The sequence below is a fragment of the Ambystoma mexicanum genome, chromosome 8 (genome assembly GCF_040938575.1).
Source record: "Ambystoma mexicanum isolate Mex_15411 chromosome 8, UKY_AmexF1_1, whole genome shotgun sequence".
Lineage (NCBI taxonomy): Eukaryota > Metazoa > Chordata > Amphibia > Caudata > Ambystomatidae > Ambystoma > Ambystoma mexicanum.
Window position 1 is genome coordinate 748,375,321 of NC_090929.1, and position 21,016 is coordinate 748,396,336.

Here is a 21,016-nt window from a genome sequence, read left to right on the forward strand (position 1 = left end):
TTTCCCCGACCATGTTATCCAGACAGAGACCTTTTCCCTAGGAGCGGTTCTGGGGGTATCTGGAGGCATAATCTTGGCATTGGGTGTTTTCCAGAGTTGCAAACAAGTCGATCTCTGGCAAACCCCATTCTGCGAACACGTTGGAGACGATGTCTCCGTGTAAGCGCCATTCGTACTCTGCGGGTAGAGGGAAGTGTCTGCTGAGTTTGTCTGCCAGAAGATTGAGTTCCCCTGGTACATGTTGTGCTAACAGGAACATGTGCTAACAGGAACATGTGTTTGAGAGCCCACTTCCAGATGTTCTGGGACAGCTTGGACAGTCCTGGAGAATGAGTGCCCCCTTGCTTGTTCAGATAGTACATGGCTGTGGTGCTGTCCGTGAGGATGAGTACTGTCTTCCCTTGCAGGTGTGTCTGGAAGGCTTTTAGTGCTTTGAAGACCGCCAACAATTCCAGCAAATTTATATGGTTGGACGCCACATTTGACGACCAAACCCTGTGTGCAGTTTGATGGGATAGGTGAGCCACCCCATCCTGTGAGGGATGCGTCTGTGGTTAGAGTGGCTTCCACTGCGGGGGTGGTGAAGGACTTCCCCTTCACAAAGTTCTCCCTCGACCACCACTGCAGCGAGAGAACCAGGGCTTGCGAGAAAACCACTAAATCATTGGGCGCATGCGCAGGCACGCGTGAGGAACCAAGTAAATACATGACGCCATCATTCCTAGCAACCGCATGGCTTTGCGTACCGTCAACTCTCCACCGACTACATATTGCGGGATCTGAAACAGCATGTTTTGGACCCTCTTGTTGGAGGGGGAAGACGAGGCTGTCCTTTGTTCGAATTAGAGCCCCCAGGAACTGTTTGATTTGGCTGGGGTCTAGACTGGACTTCTTCTCGTTGATGGAGAAGCCCAGGTGGGTCGAACAGGAGGTCTACAGTCTTTTGGGTATTTAAGAGGCATGTTTCGTAAGAATCCCCTCTTATGAGCCAGTCGTCGAGGTAAGGATAAACTGGAATGGATAACCTGCGCAGATGTGCTGCTGCCACTGCCAGTACGTTCGAGAATACCCTTGGTGCTGAAGCTATGCCGAAGCATAGCACTTTGAACTGATAGTGCTTGCCTTCTATCATGAACCGGAGGTATTTTCTGTGTACGGGCAACATTGAAATATGAAAGCATGCATCTTTCATGTCCAGTGTTGCCATGTAATCCTCCTGTGTTAGCAGGGGGATTACCTCCTGCAAAGTCACCATACAAAAGTTTTGAGGTTTTAAAAATGTGTTCGCAGGGCGCAGATCTAATACAGGGCGCATGGTTAGATCCTTTTTGGGTACAAGCAAGTACACTGAATAAATACCCTCCTTTACCTGAGATAGAGGCATGACCTCTATAGCTCCTTTTTGCAGCAGCGATTCCACTTTCTGAAGAAGGATGAGAAGGTGTTCTGGTGTGAGACGTCTTCCCTTTGGAGGTCTGAATGTCGGTGACCAGCTGAATTCGATGCAGTAACCACAGGCTATTGTTGACAGTACCCAATGGTCTGTGGTAATCCCCTTCCATGACTGGAGAAAAGATGTTAACCGGCCCCCGACCGGGGATGCATGGCAGGGGACCTGCATTTTCGGGTCATTTAGTGGTGGTGGCCGGGGAGCCTCTTGGAGTAGGGCCCCCTACCCCTTCCTTTGCCAAGAAGTTGGGCTCTGAGCATACTGCGTGTTGTAACCACTGGTTCCCTGAGGGGAGGACCAGTTGCTGGCTGAGGTGTACTGTTCTTGAGTTTGACGTTGGCCATGAAAAAAGCACCTATTGCCATATCTGCGCCTATTGGGGGGTCTTGTGATTTGGTCCAGGGTTTTTAATGTTTCATGCTCCTCCTTTGCTGTTTCCAGTGCGTCATCAACCGCCTTTCCAAACAAGTTGGAATCCTCAAGGGGTTTGTTAATGAGGGACTCTTGTGTCTCCGGCTTGAAACCTGAGTTTCTGAGCCATGCATGTCTTTTAAGGAGTACTACCTGAACTAAAGAACGGCCAGCTGTTTCCACAGCATCTAAAGTATTCTTGATGATGCTTTGGTTCACTTGAGTGCCTTCTGTAATGGTGGCCAATAAGCGGGTACGAAGAGGCTCAGGGACTTCTTGTAGAACTTCTCGCAACAGGCCCCATTGGGCATCAGCGTAACTAGCCAACATAGTGGTATTGTTGGCAATACGCGTGGCGAATGCAGCTGAGGATGTAATCCTTTTCCCTAGAGCATAGAGCTTTTTCCCCCCTCTTTATCGAGAGGTGCTTCACTGGTGGACAGCGGCACCCCCGCCCTTTTTCTCGTGGTGGTCACCAAAAGAGAATCTGGTATTGAATGACCCCTAATATAAAAGGGATCTGAGGGTGAGGGGGTAAAAAGCTTCTCGATCCGTGGATTAACACCCCTAACTAAGGCTGGTGTAGATAAAGAGGGAATGAGGCGTCTCTTGATGGAGGCAAGGAGAGGTATGGCCTGGCTAACAGGTTGCTCTTCTTTGATTATTCTTTCGACAAAATTGACTTCTGGGGCAGTCTCCCTGTATCGATTTGAAAGTGTGCCACCGCCTTGCGTAGCATGGCATTAAATGTGGGTTGATCGTCGACAGGCAAAGGATCTCTGACAGGCGTAGTCGGTGAAGAGGCCAAGTCCAAAGCATCAGGGTCCGTTGACGCCCCTGGGGACTGCCAAGGCTGTGGCTAACACATGTCTAGGTCTTCTTCTAAGTCCCCTACATGGTCTTGTAAATCCTCAGTATTTATGAATTCATCCTCTTCCTGAAAGTGGGGATCCTCTTCAGTGAGGTCATATGTGTCTAGTTCTTCCTCATGGGGGTCGAAAAGTCTTGGGACTTTGGCTATGGGGTCTTGAGGGAATACCTCCATTGGCCTTTTAGGTGTAGTGTGCTCTGAAGTGGACACAAACCTATCCAGGATTCAAATCTCTCCCTAGTGCAGTGGGACTACCCAGAACGTCTAGTGGCAGAAAGGCTTGCTCCTCCGCCTCTAGGCGTCGAGATCTTTCCCATAAAGTGGAGAAAATACCCCCGTCGCCCTCTGAGAAACCTTCTTGTGGGCATGATGCTTTGGTTCACTTGTCAACGGTGGAGAAGTACCTCTGTGTCTCTCCTTCGACCTAGGGGGAGGTTCCAGCATTTGACGCATCTTCACAAGGTCTCGGTGTCTCCTTGACCTTCTGAGCAAGCTTCAGTGATTCCTTCACCAGCCGTTTGAGAGTCTTTGGAGACTATCCTTGCTATGCTTTCCACGACCATCCTCTCAGCCGGGGGCTGGTCGCGAGTAGTTTACGGCGGAGCCGGAACCTTGTGTTAGGGAGAATTCTCATTCAAGGGCTAATTTCCCTTACCTTGTGAGTCCCTCAGCAGCTTTGCTGGATTGCTGCAGTTTACTTTTTTCCACTTGGTAAGAGTGAGCTTTTCCCCCACTCTTACCTGTGTTTTGCCATGTGTATTTCAGCTGTTTTTGTGATTGTGGACTCTGGAGCACACCACTTCAGTAGCCCCACTCTTTTGTGTGTTACACAGCACCTTCAGTGCAGTGACACAGGGTTGTCTTTGAGACTTCCCAACGACTCCATTTCTGGTGCGGACTACCGTCCCCCAGAAAAGGGTAAAGTTGCCACTAACTTTACATAGTCAAATAACCACAGATCCAGTACACCCCATCTTACATGGAGTATTGGAAAGGGGTTAATCCTTAGCCCTTTTTATCTGTCCCTCCTGGAGTATTGTTTTGCTCTTTTAACATTTAGACTTGGATGGTGGCAGTGGCATCTACCCTAACTTTTCTACCACGATTGTACTTTATAAACGTAGTATTATTTTAGGCCATTATGTTAGCCTCGAACATAAACCTGCTTCGCCAAATACTCTTTCTTTTGGCTCCGGTCGGGTTTATTTGCCATTTCTTTTTGTTAAAGTCCTTCTTGTGTTTTACTTTGCAAGGCAAACCAGGCTTGCCTCCTTTGTTCACCGTCTTTTGGCAGACGTCTGCCAAGGAGCCCTCCTCTGGGCGCCTGGGTGTCTAGGTGGGCTGAATGTGAGGGAGGGGTGTAGTCACCCCCTGCACAGGGTATCCTAGGAAACCCAAGTCACACTTTGCCATGATTGGCTGAGGTGGTTCTCTGGGCAGGACAACCCCAGTGCTGCGTGATTGACAGCCAGGCTGTGTGAATGGGGGATTTTCGCATAAAAGGCAGGACTCTTGGGCTGGAAGTCAGAGTCGCCACTGGAACTACAAGGAACCGAAGAGAAGCAGAGAAGACGACGGCTGCTGCAACTACCCCGTCCCGGTGAAGCCCTGCTGCAGTCATGAGCTATCTACCCTTCGACGACCAGAGAAGATCCAGTCCGAATTCTTCTTCCCTTGAGCCTGGTGGGGTCAATCAGCTCATCTTCCACAGCCAGAGGATCCTCATTGTGGTCGAAATCGCTGCACACTGCTGAAGTGGTCCGGATAGCCACCTGAAGAGCCTCTCCTGTTTTTAAAGGAGCGCACCCTTTATTCACCGTCGCTGCTGCTGGCTTCATCCCAGAGTGGTGCAGACCGCTCCAGACGTCGTCCTTCTTGTCGCCACGACCGAAGCACCAGGAACCGAGGGTCTGCAGGAAACTACCAGGAACAACTGCTGTGGCACCACCTTCTTCTTTGAATAAGGTACTGTGTTCTGCTTCGAGGAACTAGGGCGAACCCCTTTTTTCCTCATCCAAGGCTTGCCCTGGTCTTCCTTCCCTCTTATAACTTTTGCTTCCTCTGTTGACAATATCCAAGTACTCCTGGCAACGTTGAATCTTGAACTGTCTGTGTGATCCCCGACAACAGGAACTCGGTTCCACTTGACACTGGCTCCGGCCTATTGACTTTTGTATTTCTGTCAGCAAGTGTTCTCCGATTCCGTCTGCCTCGACAAAAGTATTACCTATGATTTTTGCCCCCAACTCTCTCTGGTTAACTCCGGTGCTAAGTGTGTTTTTGCCCCGGTAACATTTCTTTCTGCGGATACGTGTATCTTTGGTAAGACCAAACTGTCATTACTGTCAAAAAGTGATCGCATATGTATTCCCGGTAACGTCTTTTAGTTCACAACACCGGTCCGTTAAAACATACAGTACTTACCTTGAGTTATACTATGCCAAGTGAAATGGTTGTTTCTAGTGTATTTTTCGTGTGGTTTTGAATTAATAGAAGTCTTGTGTTTTACAGGTGGTTTAAAAATAAATGTGCTTATATTTTTTACCTGAAACCTTGAGTCAGTGTTTGCTTGAGTCACAGTAATTGTGGTCCCTTTGTGTAATCTCTGCTACTGCTCATACTCTTGAAATAAGCCTGGCTGCTCTGCTACTGCTACCACTTTATAGTAGAACAGGCTTGTACCAAAGGTGATATTTCAAAAAAGGTAGCAGGCGCTCCTCTCCAGAAAGAACATGGCATGATAACCTGTTCTGAGATGAGAGTTTGCAGCCCACTGCACTTGTATTACCACTTGTAGTCTTAATTGTGTGTAGTGGTCCCTAAGGGCACTGCACAGGATTCTGCCTGTTACCTTGCCGTTGACGGATGCCTTCTTCCGAGGCGTTTAGACGGATGATGTTAGTGGTAGCGCCCTTTGTACTGGACGGCCCAGTCGCTAGGCGCGCATGCGGATGCGGGGAGGGCTGCCTACCCATACGGTCGGTGGAGGCAGCGGCTGTGTCGGCGTCTCCGTTGGCGCAGGGCCTTCTTCGATTTACTCGACAAATGGCCGTGGGTTGTGTGCTTAGTGACTGGTTTGTGTCAGTCAGTGTCGCCGGGGTGTACATCCCCAAAAGCAGGTCCGGAGCCGTGCCCGTCAGGGCTGGGGACAGATGCCACAGAGCGAGAGCGCTCCAATGGGAGGGGGGGTCACCAACCTCTGTTATGGAGGTCAAGTTATTACTATCTCCCTCGTCACACTCGGCAGCAGCGGGCGAGGAATCAGCCTTCGACATCCCACAGGCTGCCCACCTTTTAACCCTACGTTCCTTCCGAGTTTTTGGTCGAAGGAACTTGCAGGCCGCGCAATCAGCCTCGTTGTGTTCGAGGGGTAAGCAGCGGTTGCACCGCTTGTGCTAGTCCTTCCATGGAAATGTGCCTTTACAAACTGGGCAAAATCTAAAAGGAGTCCTCTCCATAGCTGAGGACGTAATAAGTGATAACGACCCAAAAGGAAAGAGGAGGAAAGGAAAGGCATTCTAGAAGAAACAGAAATGTCCACCCCGACCCCCACACTCCCTACTGTGTAGGCCGGCGAGGCAGGGCCATGTGGTCGGCAGCGCCGATAGGATCACTGTCTGTCGAAAACCACCGTCCATCAAAGATCTGGTCTCGTGGTGTGGAAAGGCTGTCGACGAGACTGGAGGTGATGATGGTAACAATATCAACAAAAACGGCCAAAGGTCAAATAATGGCAATGTCTCTTACGGGCTCTGCTTAAGGCGACCAGATACTGGGTGGAAAAAAGTAATCTGAGGGACCTAGACGCGTGAGGGATTGTGGGTACACTACACGTCACTATAGCGATAGTGTTACAGACACGCCCATGTCAACGTACCTTTTCGACTTTCGAAAAACAAGATGCAATACTCCGGTGACCACTGGATGTCTGACTATGCACAGCATGTGATTCTAAGCAGATTAACAAACATCAGAAATTGTATTATTCAAGACGATGAGCGTCACAGTGTAAGGTATATAGACAAAGAGCGATCTATATAGTAAGCCTGGAGACCTACGTCAAGGATGTATAGAAGGAGCTTGTCCTAAAGTCCAAGTGGACATAAATAGGCTACAAACTACCAAGGTGTCGTTAAAGAGGACAGCTCATACTCCATTGCAGTCATTTTAGGGGTAGAAATAGTCACGAGGAGCGTGGACTATAGTATATGTGGGCCGGCCAGTCTGTCAGTATTGTCTGTATATTGTATATAATGTATGTGACAAGGAAACAAAATCGTGAAAACAGAGAAGAAATAGACTATGGTGGAAAAAATTGAGAGTTGAAATTTAATTATTTATAAATCGACCGATGGTGGTTTTTGAATAGGTAGATTGAAGTAAAAGTGATATAGAGGCTTGGAGCTGCGCCGATTGGTGCACGCTCATTGTATTTTTCTATAAAGCATTTATTTGGGTGAAATAACGGTAATTAGTGACAGTCAATTGTGACCAAATCATGGTGGAGGATATTACTCTGCTCAAACACTTGTGCAGACAGCTGCCAAAACACACGCCCAAGCTTAAGCAATGCAGTGCAGAATGGGATAACGGTCGGCAGACAGAATGTTCATGCAACGGCCACAAGCGGGCTCGCTGTCCAAAGCGGTCCTGCAACATATGACGACATATTTGCAAGCAGCATAGATGGGAAAGAAGTTAGAAAAAAAGGTTAGCAAGCTTTGAGCTCTGGAAGATGTACCAGGAGGAACAGGAAGACCCACCTCCTGAGGACTGGGGGAGGTGGGGTGAAGAGCCTTCTGCTCTCCCTACCACGCCTGAAGGAAATGGCGAGAGTACTAATGATGGAGGATTATATCCTTTAAGAGAGCTTAAGGCAGCGACAGGGTATAGTAACCCAACTTATAAATCGCCTGCATGTAGCAGCGACAAGAGTCCTGAAAAAACTCTAAAAAGAGATGTGATTCCTAAAGTCCCACGGGACAAGGAGAGAAGTGATCAGCCAGAAATCTCTCTAGATATAGAGAGAAAGGAGAGAGACAAAGCTGACAAGGTAGCGTTCATACAGAACAAATGGATGGACTGTCAGATGTTGATCAAACCTGATGCAAAGACCATGGAGGAAGTAAGGCAAGAGGAAGATCATGATGAACAGGATAAAAAAAAGACAGGGAACGAGAGAAATGATTAAAAGAGGATGAGGCTAAAAGAAAGAGCAGACAAAGAAGGGAACAGCTGTATCAAGATGAACAGCTGAAAAAACAAGAGCAGATGAGCAAAGAAGGTATAATAATCGACAAAGAGCAATCGAAGAACGGGATCAGCTAGAAAAGAAAAAGGAGGAAGAGGAAGAACAGGAGTTAAAGGATAGAAGGATACAAAGATTAAGAAATGCGTAGAGCAACTGAGACAAGAGGTTGTTAGGGAGAATTCTCTGTTTAGGCTGAATTTCCTAACCTAGTGAGACCCCCAGCAGCTTTGCTGGATTTTTGGGGTTTATTTTTTCTCCTGCCAAGAGTGAGACTCTTTTACCCTCACTCTTGGACATGACTTGAGAGTGTTTCTGTGACTTGCTATGTGCTTATGGGCTAGGGGGTATTTTTTCCCCATAGGCTATCATTGGTTTTTGAATGTGTGTTACACAGCACCCTCAGTGCAGTAACACAGGGGTGTCATAGAGACCCCCAAACATAGACTCCACACCCTGGGACTGACTGTCTTCCTGGGTCTGTAAAGTCACCATTGACTTTACTAGTCTTAACTTAGGAACTTAACCAGTACAAACCATCTTACTGTGGAAGTACTGGTAGGGGCAATTAGATTGCCCCTGGGTCTTGTCGAGGGGGTACTGTCCCGTCCCCCCTCGCCGAGTTCTGGCTGGTGGCAGTGGATACCACGGAAATATTCCACCGGAATCCACGGGAATATTTCCCAATGGGATTTCCCATTGTTTTTAATGCACCACTTTTTGGTGCAATGTTAAAGATACCGCCGGTTTATTTATTTAATATAAATTCACCGGTTGGGATTTTTTGCCAGAACTCGCCGCCAAAATGGCGTCTAGGTTCACTTCAGTAACCCTGAACCCGAGTCGAGCCTTTGTTCCACTTTTGGTGGGCTTCTGCACAGAAGCCCTCCACAGTGGTGCCATTCTGTCTGGGTACCACAGGGGGTGTGGGAGGGGGTTTAGGCACCCTGGACTGAGTTGCCTTGCCAACTCATGTCGGACTCTGGTGTGGTTGGCCCAAGTGGTGAGCCACCCCGCTCACCACTTAGCATGTTTGAGTGACAGCTAGGCTGTATGAATGGGGGTTTGCTGCAGAAAAGCAGGGTTTTTGGGACTGGTTCTTCAGAAGTCGCCACAGGACCTAAGAAGCCGAAGAGGGAGAAGCCGAGCCGACCTGCCAAGACGACACCACCGGTGGAGCCCTGCGGAACCGTCTCACCACTTTTTCCGACGACAGAGGAGATCTCCCGCCGGAGAGTCTCCTTCCCTTAACTGGTGGGGACAACCAGTTGCTGCCTTCTTTTCGCCGTCCCGAAGCATCTCGTGGCCGCCTTGCCTGTGCCAAGCACCCCGGCAACCGGGATACCACTTTTTACCTCAACCGCGAAAGAGGAGTAAAATCCTTTGTGACCGGAAAACTCCACGGCTGGTCTCATCCCTGGTAGTGCAACGACCTTCAGCTTTCCTCCAAGTCGAGATCACTTCTTCCTCTGGACGACGCCGCGACTTGCACCCACTACCAGGAACAACTACCACCGCTGGAGGATCCTTTCAACTTTTAAAAGGTACTGTGTTCCGCCCGGCTTCCCTTGCCACCGATTGTACGGGGTAGATTTAGCCCTCGGCTCTCGAACCTGGGTAAGCCTGGGACACCCTAACTAAACTTTTTCTAAATTCAGTAAAACCTTTTCTACTCACCTGCAAAGACTTGTGACATTGTGTGATCTTGGGCATATTTTCGCCTGGCTCTCTCTAAAGCGGGCCACGAACCAATTCTCCTTGTTCCACAATTGACTGCCTTTTCTAACCTTATGTGAAAAGTGTTTTACCTTGCTGCTTTCATTACTTCTGCTTTTTCCCTCCCTTTTCTAATAACTTGTTGGAGTGCCATCTGACGTTAAGCGCTCACCTCTGTTTGGAAATAAGTGGTGTTAACTTAGACTTGTCCAACAAATGACTAGGGATGTACATATAAGTAATAGTGACTGTGTTTTGACTTACTAACCTTTTTCTGTGCTAGTGTAATTTATGAGTGTGCCTTTAAAATAAATAAGTATATACTTTTACACCTAGCTCTGGTCAGTGTTTGCTTGTACTACTGTGCCTCTGTACCTATCCTGTATCCTCTATATACTGCCTAACTCTTCTTGAGGGAAGTCTGACTGCTCAGCCACAGCTACCACAGTGAATCTGTGTGGTACAGACTGCTACCAAGTGGGTTTACTGCCAACACCTGTAGTCTTAAATCTTTTGCAGTGGTCCCAGAGGGAACTGCGCAGGTTTCTGCTTAACAGAGGTGAAAAGGCAGGAAGAGGAAAGGGTTAGAGAAGAATCTAAGAAGCGAAGGGAAGTCAATGAAAAAATTGAACGAAAGAGAAGGCAAAGCGCATGCGACATCGATCGCATAGAGAAAGAGTTAATGGAATCTGATCCAGCAGTAGCATTGAAAGTCATAGAAGAATTCCTCCCGACACATGAACCAATGCCAGGTCCGTCTAGAGCAAATCTAGAGGATAATTTTGATAAGAAGTATTGGAGAAAACATTGATACGGTTTATCATGAAACGAGGACCAAGAAAGAATCAAAAGGTAAGGGAAAAAAATGACTGATTTGAAAGTACGTGGTCACAAGGCAAGGAGGGAGGTTTGTTTAGCCTTGAGCATCGAGCTTTGTCTTTGGACAAGCGGACTCTGAATAGAGACGAGAAAGGAAAGTCACACAAGTTGGGGACAGCATAGGTCAGACGAAGACGGAGAAACCTTCCGTGGCGGGGAGGGTGCTAATGTATATGATTCTGAAGGGTGTTCTCCTACAGACAGAAGATGGTCAGATCTAGACCTACCTAGATCGAGGATGCCAGGGCCACTGGCATGGCTAGATCGACCTAAAGGGCGATCCCATAGCGTGAGGGGGGACTCGCCACCTTATCTGAGTAGATTAGGGTCATTACCAGGAAGACGGTGCGGAACCATTGTCCCTGCTATGGATAAGCAGACAATGGGGGATGAATACGATTTTGGGATCTCGCAGTTCCCATTGTTAGAGAAAGGAGGGGTCAGACCACAATATATACCATGGCCCCAAATGGATAAGGATAATACATGGTGTAAACTCCTGAGTTTAACGTCGAGTGCTGGAAAATGGATCTATGAATTAGAGAAAATGACAGGAGGAAACACATTAGCTATAGGGGACATTAAGGGGCCTTTAGCAGCTATATTTGGGGAGAGAGCTGATGACATTTGGTCAATAGAAGGATACGCAAGCGTCACTGCTCAGAATACTGCTCATGATGGAGCACCGTTTAATAATTTTAGAGCGGCAGTCTGGAAAGCGCTTAGAGTACAGTATCGAGACACGTCGGATATGGGCGCTATAATGGCAAGTAAGATGCAGGAAGGAGAGGATCCGTTGATTTACATTCAGAATTTCCAAGAGCAATGGAGCTTGGAAACGAGCGACCCCTGGAAGATATCTATACCTCTATTCTAGCATATAGTATGTCAAGGGCTGCTAGATAAAGTGCAGAGATAGCTTAAGAAATTGGTGGGTACGGAGGCAAAACCTTGGCCAGAAATACAGTTGACGATAGCGCATCATTGCCGTTTGTTACAAGAGAAAAGTCAAAAGAAAGAAGAAGGGAGGAAGCTTGAGGAGGCTAAGTTGGTACAGAAAAAGCTATCCAAGTATGCTATAGAAGGGGCAATGTAAATAGTGGAGAAGGGCAGGGACCACAGCAAACAATGGGTATGCCACAGGTGAATAAACAACGGCAGTTCGATCAAGGAGGGAATGGATTTGTACCACGAGGTAGAAACTTGAGCGGAAGGGGGGTTTTCAGTAAAAACAAGGGAACTTCCAGAGTAACAAAAGGTGGGTTTCAGCCTATACAGAACGATAATCAAGGCATGCAGGAACGACAAACTAGAAAGCTTCCCCCTGTATGTTGGACATGTGGAATGACAGGGCATATAACACAAAGATGTGGGAGCCAAGGGCATGTACAGAATGGGCATTTCTCCAGAGGGGGGACCGCTTTTCCGCCTGCATACGGCACACAACATAGGGATGGGTTTGCCCAAGATCAAACAGTGTCTCAAGCACAAGTGCAGAGAATGCAACAGGCTTTGCAACCACAGCAAGCACCACTGAGCCCGCCTCAAGGGCAGTCACAACATGCACCCATGCAGATAGAGCAGAGTGCAAACACAGGACACTTATTGACTCCTAGGATAGGGGGCGTCACAGTTGAGGGAGGGAATCCTTTCACAGGCACAGGAACAAGCATGTACTCACAATAGTACAGCTCACTGGTTGACTTGATGTGTTCAGTACAATCAGTAATGCCAAATCCTCAAGGGGAACCAAGGGTTGATGTCACGATAGGAAGCAAATCCTATTCTTTTTTAATAGCCACAGGTGCAACTCGCTCATGTATACGGGAGGGAAAACTTTTACTCTTGGGTAATGCCATGAATGCTCAAGGTTTCACAGGAGCTACAAGTAGAGTTCCTTTTACTGAAGAATTACCAGTCTCTATAGGAGAATGTGATATGTCTGTGCCATGGTTGTATTCAAGGCAGACACCAGTTACATACCATTGCATAAAGATTCTCAAGAACTGACGTCATTCACGTTCAGACAGACCCAAGTTAAAAAGCACAAGATTACCCTAAGGGTACTGTGAGTCTCCATCGATTTTCAATAGAGTCCTGCAGATAGACTTAAGCAATATTGATTTGCCAAGTGTTGTGTTGCAATACGTAGATGATAGGTTGGTCTGGAGCACATCAAAAGAAGAGCGCAGAAGTGACTCAGTTCAGCTAATGATTATTTTAGCCGAGAAGGGATATAAGGTGGACAAAGAAAAATTGCAGTACTGTAAAGAAGAGGTGTTATACATAGGCCAGTTAATTTCGCATGAAGGAAAGAAAGTTAGACCGGAAAGGGCTGAGGCCATTTTGAAAACAGCAAAACTGCACACAAAGCACATGCAGCAATTTTTGGGACTATGCAATTATGTGAGGGCATGGGTATTTTATTATAGTTCATAAACAAAGCCATTGTTGCAGACCCTGAAAACGACTCAAGCGAGTCAGGAAAAGATTGTAGGGACCGAGGAAATGGAGGATGGGTTTCATGAGTTGAAAAAGGCAATTTGCACAGCTCCAGTTCTAGGGATTCCGAATTATTCTGAGGAATTCTTTTTATTCGTGCACACAAATGGAACAGTTGTGACGGCAGTACTCATGCAGAGAACTACGTTGAGGTACAAGCCTTTAGCATATTACAGTGGGATTTTGGATCCAGTAATGAGGGGTCATTTCCCCTGCGAACAATCTTTGGCAGCCGCCACAAGTACGCTATTGAAAAGTCTACCAGCATTTTAATGGGGTGTTCCATGACAATGTTTGTTGAGCATGCATTAGTTGCTGTTTTGGAAAAACCTGAGGGTACGCTGACATCTCTAAAAGCTTCTGCTTGTGAGGTGGTCATATCGATTCCGGCGATTAAAATAGATGTAAAAAGGTGAATCCTGCCACGTTTGTAGCCGAACCACTGGCAGAGAACGAGTGGCCACCTGATAGCTCCAACTATGAGGAGTTCTATTGCGAGATTCCGAGTGTGAAAGAAAATGCTCTAGAAGCTGGGGAGATTCTCTTTATTGATGATTCTTAGAAAATCAAACTGATGGGCAAAGATATTCAGGTACTGCTGTGGTAAGACACATGGCTAACAGGGAATTTGAAGTATTGATAAGTGCATGACAACCGTCTCACTTTTCAGCACATGCTGCAAAATTAGTGGCGCGGATTGTCAAGCTCGAGAACCACGCAGACCAGGAAGTAACCGTGTAGTGACTCCGCCTATGCGACATTGATAGTACATGCAGGGCTAGCATGTTGGAAAAGGAGGGGGGCTACCTCCTAGCAGAGGGCACGCCAGTGCAATAGGACGCCTTATTGGACAGACTTATTAAAGCACTACAGCTCCCAGTAGCCATCGCAATCATTAAGTGTGCAGCGCACACTAAGAGAGCAGACTTCTTTTCACGCGGAAACCAAGCAGCAGATGAAGAAGCAAAACAAGTTGCACATGCTTTGATACGCCTGATGTGAATGTGAGAATGGGGGAGATGATTATAAATGAAAGTTTTAACAACTTGTCGAGGACACAACTAATGGAAGTTCAAGGTGAAGCAGCATAGAATGAGAAAGATCTGTGGACACGGAGGGGGGTGTTCTTTATCCCCTTCCGAGGCATTGTGGAGACAGGAAAGCACTGGTAAACCGGTGATGCCTGTAGCCTTATTAAGGGTGGTGTTGGAACAGCTACACTACCATGCGCTTGTCATTAGGGAAAGCTTTGCAACAATTACGGAGGAATGGCTTGTACCAAATTTGTTAGAACACGTTGCATTTTATGTAGTAAATTGCATTCTATGTCAAAAGTTTACTGCTGGGCATACGCTGCGAACAGTCAGAGGTGTTATGCCTCGACCGAATGGTCTATTTCAGCATTGACACATTGATTATGTTGATATGCTGCAGGTCTGTAATGGTTACAGATATAGGATAGTGGTAGTGTGCCCTTTCTCTTCTTATTTCCTAGATGGGGAATATGTGAAGTATTAAGATCAGATAATAAAGTGTTCGAGCAGATCAGCATATTGCTCAGTATAAAGCATACGTTATCTTTGTCTTATCACCCACAAGCCAACGAGATATGCGAGAGACTCAACGGCCTGATTAAAGAAAGGACAGCTAAACTTATAAGTTAACGTTGAAAAAAGGATGGCTGCATTGCCTGCCTCTCATATGCATTGAGGAATCAACCAGGCTCTGACCATCATCTTACGCCCCATGATCTAGTAACGGCAAGGCTAATAAGAACGCCTCTCACTCCTCCATCGAGGACTAGAAGAGAGGCAGAATTGTTAGGAGATGAGCTACGTGCCCACGTAACATGTATGACTACGGGTATCTCTGTCATTTAACAAGTCAAGCAGACAGGGTGTCGGTTCCAGAACACAGATGAAGACCATACAGCAACCGGACCAAATGAACTTCTATTGCCAAAGCTTTTTCCCCCAGAGATCAGGTACTGATCCAGAACTTTGTCCGCAAATGGCATCAACCCAGGGTTAATGGCCCTTTCATCATGGAATATGCCACTCCATCAGCAGTGAAAGTGCAAGGAAGACGCGCTTGGATATACCTGGGAGACGTGAAGATCTACAGCGGCAAGACCACCACACCCCCACCACAGTCGAAAGCAAGTCAAGGAGAAGTAGTTCAGCACATGCAGACTAGAGCGAGGAAGGACACAGACTGTCCAGTAGACAGATAGAGTTCTTTGGACTGTGGTTCGCTCGAGACACTCTTTGTAGCTGCTAAACAAGAAGTGAAAGAAAAAAACTATTGTTCTTAAGCCACAGGAGTTTGCTGACACTGGACTGAGACATATTGAAGTCTTGAAAAGAAATGCCAGCCCTAAAGTACATCTTTAACAATTCGAAAAGGGTGCAGTTCCCACCGATTCTTTTCTCACCAAGTTTCTCTTTGGAGGTGCCCATGGTGGTGCCTAATGGCAAGTTTCATGTGATTGTTCTCACTGTTTTCCTCTTCATTCTTCGTGCATAGCCATCATTGTTTGGGAGAACTAATGTTTACTAGTTTTTGCAAGATCCTAAAAATGGTCCAGTCGTGAGGAGATTGCTCGCAGCCATAATAGATCAAATCCTTCAACTGCCGGAGTACTGTATGGAAAAAATGAATGCCTCTGTCTGGTGAAGATGCTCAAACTAGTTGGAATGGTCTTTTATTTCTTGATTGAAGAATGAACGCACCTTGTTGGACGACAAACCAACACTCGTACATTTCTGATAGATCCTAGGAATCAATCGGCAATCAATCATTCCTAAGTGATCTAATTGAGCAAGTTTGTCAATTGTCTGAGACAACACAGTGAGCATCCGGATAGGCTTATCGAGTGAGGACATCCATAATCTGTTAGCTTTGGTCTTTTATTATCTACTGGAAGCACATCCTGACTTGGTTTGGCGAAAAGACGATTCTTTTGTATTCATCAGGAACCCTATCAACCGTCCTGCCATCAGCCAGTTGCTCGTGGAGCAGATCCAGCTATTGCCAGAATATTGTATGAGATTGCCCGATTAAAGTTTGGTTTTTCCTACCTTAAAAGTATAAGCAGACAAATGGGCAACATTGATAGCAACAATAATGTACCAAACAATGAGAGACCAACACGACGTGCAAGAGGCTATTGTATCCGTTGGTACATAATCTAAACATGCATTATGTTATCATTCTACTTTCTCTCACAGTACATACTGTCTATTATGTAGATCCAAATACGGCAGTAGTTCCTGCGTGTCTTCCTATGCAGCAGGAGGGTACAGAAGTGGAAAGTGTAAGACCGAGTTCTTATGCGATTGTTCCTACTCCAGTAGCTTATGTGGAGGTGCCTGGTTCTGTGGCAATGGCCACTAGACATCCTTATGCAGGAAATAGTGTTTTAGAAATTGTTGTTAGCACATGTAAAGACACCGATTCCACTGACAAATGTCCCTATGATTCCCCCAGTAAGAAGGAACTATGCAGACATACTTCATGAGATAATTGTAGCAGCTCATGAGGCAAGGAGACCTAAGAGAAGATGATCATAACTTGAATGATCATCTAGACAGCAAAGCTCATTTGGGAAACATGTGGTAGCAGCACATGAAAGAGGTGGGAGAAAGAACATCTAAAGAGAGTTGCTATGTTTGTCCTCTCATACCTTATGCTATGACTGCAGCCCGAACGTTCATTGCTAGAGAAATGCCAGATGTCTTATTCACCTAGCAGCATGCATGACAACAGGCCAGTTTCAAGGGAGTCGGGATGCTCTGCGATGGGGAGCGAAATGGTTGTTTCCTTTCCAAGATGATTATATCAAGACCACACAGATGGAAAAGGAATCTAAATGGAAAAACGAAATGCTTGTGTACCCAGCTGCAGCACAAGATGAGGTAACCAGTGAAGAAATGAAGACACTGAATTGTTCTGGGGAGAAGGAAATAGCTTAGATGCCGGAATGCTGGGAACAAGCTGAGCTGTTAATTTATGGAAAGGTAAAATCTAGAAAAGGATGGGAAGAAGGGCTGGGGTCATGCACAGCTCAGCTGCTAAAAGTTGAATCTATACAAAAAGTACAGAAAAAAGACAATGAGTGTTCTAAACCATGGGCCAAGTATGCCAAACGACTAACGTGGGTTAAAGATTAATCAGGTCCAATGACAGTGATCTCATCGATAAATGCGACAGTGTGCTTCCAGAGAAAAGGGAAAAAGCACATGGGAGCTAGTGTAGGGTGCAAGACTACAGTTGATGTCTCCAAAAGGGGAGCAGGAACAGCAGTGATAATGGATCACTACTGGGCTTGTGGATGCAGAGCTTATACGAAGATGCCTTAGAATTGGGGAGGACTGTTTTCTATAGTGAATGTTCATGTTCCAGCATTGGTGATTCCTAAAAGTGACCTGGATAGTTGGTGAATTTCCAAAAGCAGATGCTCACCTGAGGAAGAAGAGATCTGCTGAAATCCTGAATTGAATGAAGAGAGAACCATTTCTCTGCAGTCGATAGAGGCCTTTGATTCTATTCCATATTAACACAGACTGTTTAGTAAGACTTCATCGATATTCACGATAATCTTCAGTACAAGGTTGCAGACAGATGCATACTAAGTGGTTACAAATAACCAGATGGGAATTGTTGCAGACGATCAACACGACTATCAAGGGATTCAATGCTATCATGGAGGAGCTGAGAGCCATACGACTAATGACTCTTCAGAATAGCTATGACCTGGACATGATCACAGGAGGTGTTTGTGCCAAAATTGGAGAATCATGTTGCACATTCATACCTGCTCATGACGAGAAGAATGGAACCTTGACAGAGGCAATAGAAATGCTGCCGAAGTTCCACGTCCAAATGATAGACTAAGTGGAAGACATTGCTGATGATAGTTGGTTTGGATCACTCTTTTCGTTGGTTCCACAATGGATGGCAGATATGTTCAAGTTCCTTGGAGACCCGATAGTGATGCTGATGCTTGGATTTTGTGTGATCAGGACAATAATCTCACAATGCAAGAAGAATGCCAAGAAAGCTGTGGGAATGAAGATCATGATTGATGTCGAATCAGGATGGAAGACTAAAGAGCTGACAGACGAAGAAATCAAATACTATGTGGCCAGCATCTATGCACCTGAGGGTACGAAGTTTCTGTACCCAAAGAACCACAAGAAGCATGTGGGGAAATAGATTTAAGCAGTCCCAGTGGGCAATGCATGCTTATGTCCAGGATTAAGGATGAGCATGTGAAATCAGCAGGATGTCTGAAGGGAGTCAAAGATATGGGTCCCAAAGAAGCATTTCTTCAGACGAGGCTGTCTAGATGTGAGGGTTGATGAGAGGGGTCTATGACTTGCCCTGAGGGGAGGGGGTGGGGGGGAGTGTAGAGGTGGCGCCAAGTACCCCCACCCAAAGCTCCTCCCCCATGCTGCCTATATTTTGGGAGCCAGAGTGTGACACACGGGTAGGGAGAGTGAGAATACCTATACCAAACAGAATCCTGGAAGGAAGATTCCCATTGAGAAAGCCGTACATGCACAGACGACAATAAGACCATTTGAATTAAATCCTGCAAACATTTTAAAACTGAGTAAAAGGGAAAACTGGTGATGTCATGAAGAGCAGAACTGACACACCCAGAAGAGATGCAAAGACAACAGAACATAAGCATTCGATATAAGCAACGAAGGAGGTGTTAAAGATTAGCAACATTTCGAGCTTGAAATGAAGATGTTCATGCTATAGAAATAATGAAGTTATCAAGTCATTTTACAATTGTACAGTTGCAGCAACGCAAGTAGACGAAGTATTCTTTAAGGCTGGCTATGTAGTGAATAGATGAGGCGTTTTATATATACATAAGAAATGTAAGGACTATGGATGATTCCACTACGCACTTAGGGCTGGAGTCCAAAAGTAGAAAGACGTTTTCAGTGTGTCGCAGTTAGAAATTGAAATCTGAACCATGGAGGTTAATCAAAGAAAGGCTTGGTTTGATGAACACCAAGAAGTCAAGCCCACCTTGGGCCTGGATGTGCGTACGAACAATTACAGAACGTGTGAAAAGAACAAACTTCTGTCTTAAATGAGGAGCGAGAACATTGAAGACGTCAAAGGTTCATCAAATAATAGTATTTTAAATGCAGTTAAGACTCAAAACCATGGTCTACAGTCACGCAGCCAGATGAAGAGAGACTATGATGAACGGTATCAAAACCAAGAAGATAGAGTAGGCTATACTCCCCAATATTCTCCAGCACAGAGAATATTTCCAAGGCCGAGTTCAAAGCCTTAATTGACTAGTAGGCTGCAAGTGTGATGATGGATGCCAGGGCTAATTGGTGGGAAGCTATGGTTCTGACCAGCCCACCAGCACCTGTGTGCCAGCCTGCGTAGGTGGATTACGGAGGGGTACAAGGGTGCCAACCAATTATAGAGGGACACGTAATAGAGAGCCCTATAGTTTGTATAACCAATGGGACGTTGTGTATTTGATGACATTTGTAGTGACCTGCACTAGAGGTGGGCTTAGTTGTCCCACCTGATGTTAGAGACCCAATCACCTTCCCTGAACAGTATGGAACGTATACCTAGATGTTCCTTGTAAGCCTATAAACATTCCAAATAGGTTTTTGGAGTTTGCAACATAGGTAGACGTCAATGATGACAAGTTTGTAGTACATAACTTGCTTTTTTTAATGTGTTGAATTGTGTGTGAAGATCGAGCGTATGCGATGATGTTCGTGCTAACTCCATAATTTAGATAATTGATATTAAAACAGTCGCACTTTGCCAACTTCCCGAGTCAGTTTTGATTATTGATTTGAGTAATATTCTGCATCTCCATCCGTCTCCAAGTATTGCTACCTCGTCTTAAAGGACTGTGCCGGATGCCTCAGTTCAAAGGCCTTCGGCAGATCAGACAAAGGAGCAGGGATTTGCCGGGATGGTTGCTGAAGGCAATGCTGGTTGGCTACAAAGACGATCCACAGTCATTCAGCCATATGCTCCTCCTGGTAGGCATCTTGGCTCCAATAACGAACTGAATAATGGCTGCAGGAGTTTTCCTCCTTTTATCTTAAATTTGAGCTGGGGTCCACCAATAGTAAGGCTCTGTAGAATTAAAAAATGACAGGTGGTGTTCAGGACGGACACACACACGCACGCACGCACGCTCTGGGGATAGACAGTCCCATCCCACACATCTGGCCACAAACACATACTGCCACTATGCCCAGGAAAGCCAAGGTTTCATTTGTAAAAGGGATTACCATACATGGCATATCTGACCCTGAGAGGGCAGAAAGGCCAAACGGGAAGATGGACAAGGAATAAGGTGAAATCTCGTGGTACAGCCATTGTAGTGTATATTGTACTCTAAAAGGCATTAGGCTGTAAAAGGCAAAAGTGTCAAAGTCAGAAAACATGGTAGAAAAATGTTCACTGCCACCAGTCTGTCCTTGACACACCGTGTAACAAAAAAGTTAATTAAAAAGAGTAAGGAATATAAACTACTCCTCTCACACCTCACTGTAAGGTGATGTGTGCAAGGAATTTCTTAATGATTGACATATTCCACGTGCACCGATGGCCAGAGGGCCGGATAAGTGCCCCCCAAACAGATGATCTAAGTTAGATAAGTAAAGCAAAACAGCTTTGCCATTAAAAGCCAGGAAAGTTTCCAAACAGCAGCAAGCATTGTCAATACCAACAGTTTTGGCTTTTGTGTAGGCATTGGACAAGGAATTTGCCAGGCACTACTATGATGGTACGAACCAGCCATGAATGGTAGAAGGGTGTGCAGTCATAAAATCGAATAAGTAATGTTGAATTACAAAACAATTCGAAAAATAATGTCGAAAAACAAAAAGTCGAATGTTTTATTTTTTTATTTATATATTTTTTTTGGGTT

General features: G+C 46.0%; 1 protein-coding gene across 1 annotated transcript in view; it reads right to left on the minus strand.

Annotated features, from left to right (window-relative positions):
• TM9SF3 (transmembrane 9 superfamily member 3) overlaps window positions 1-21,016 on the minus strand; it is a 620,447-nt gene that overhangs the window by 261,111 nt on the left and 338,320 nt on the right. The gene's annotated exons all lie outside the window — the stretch shown is intronic.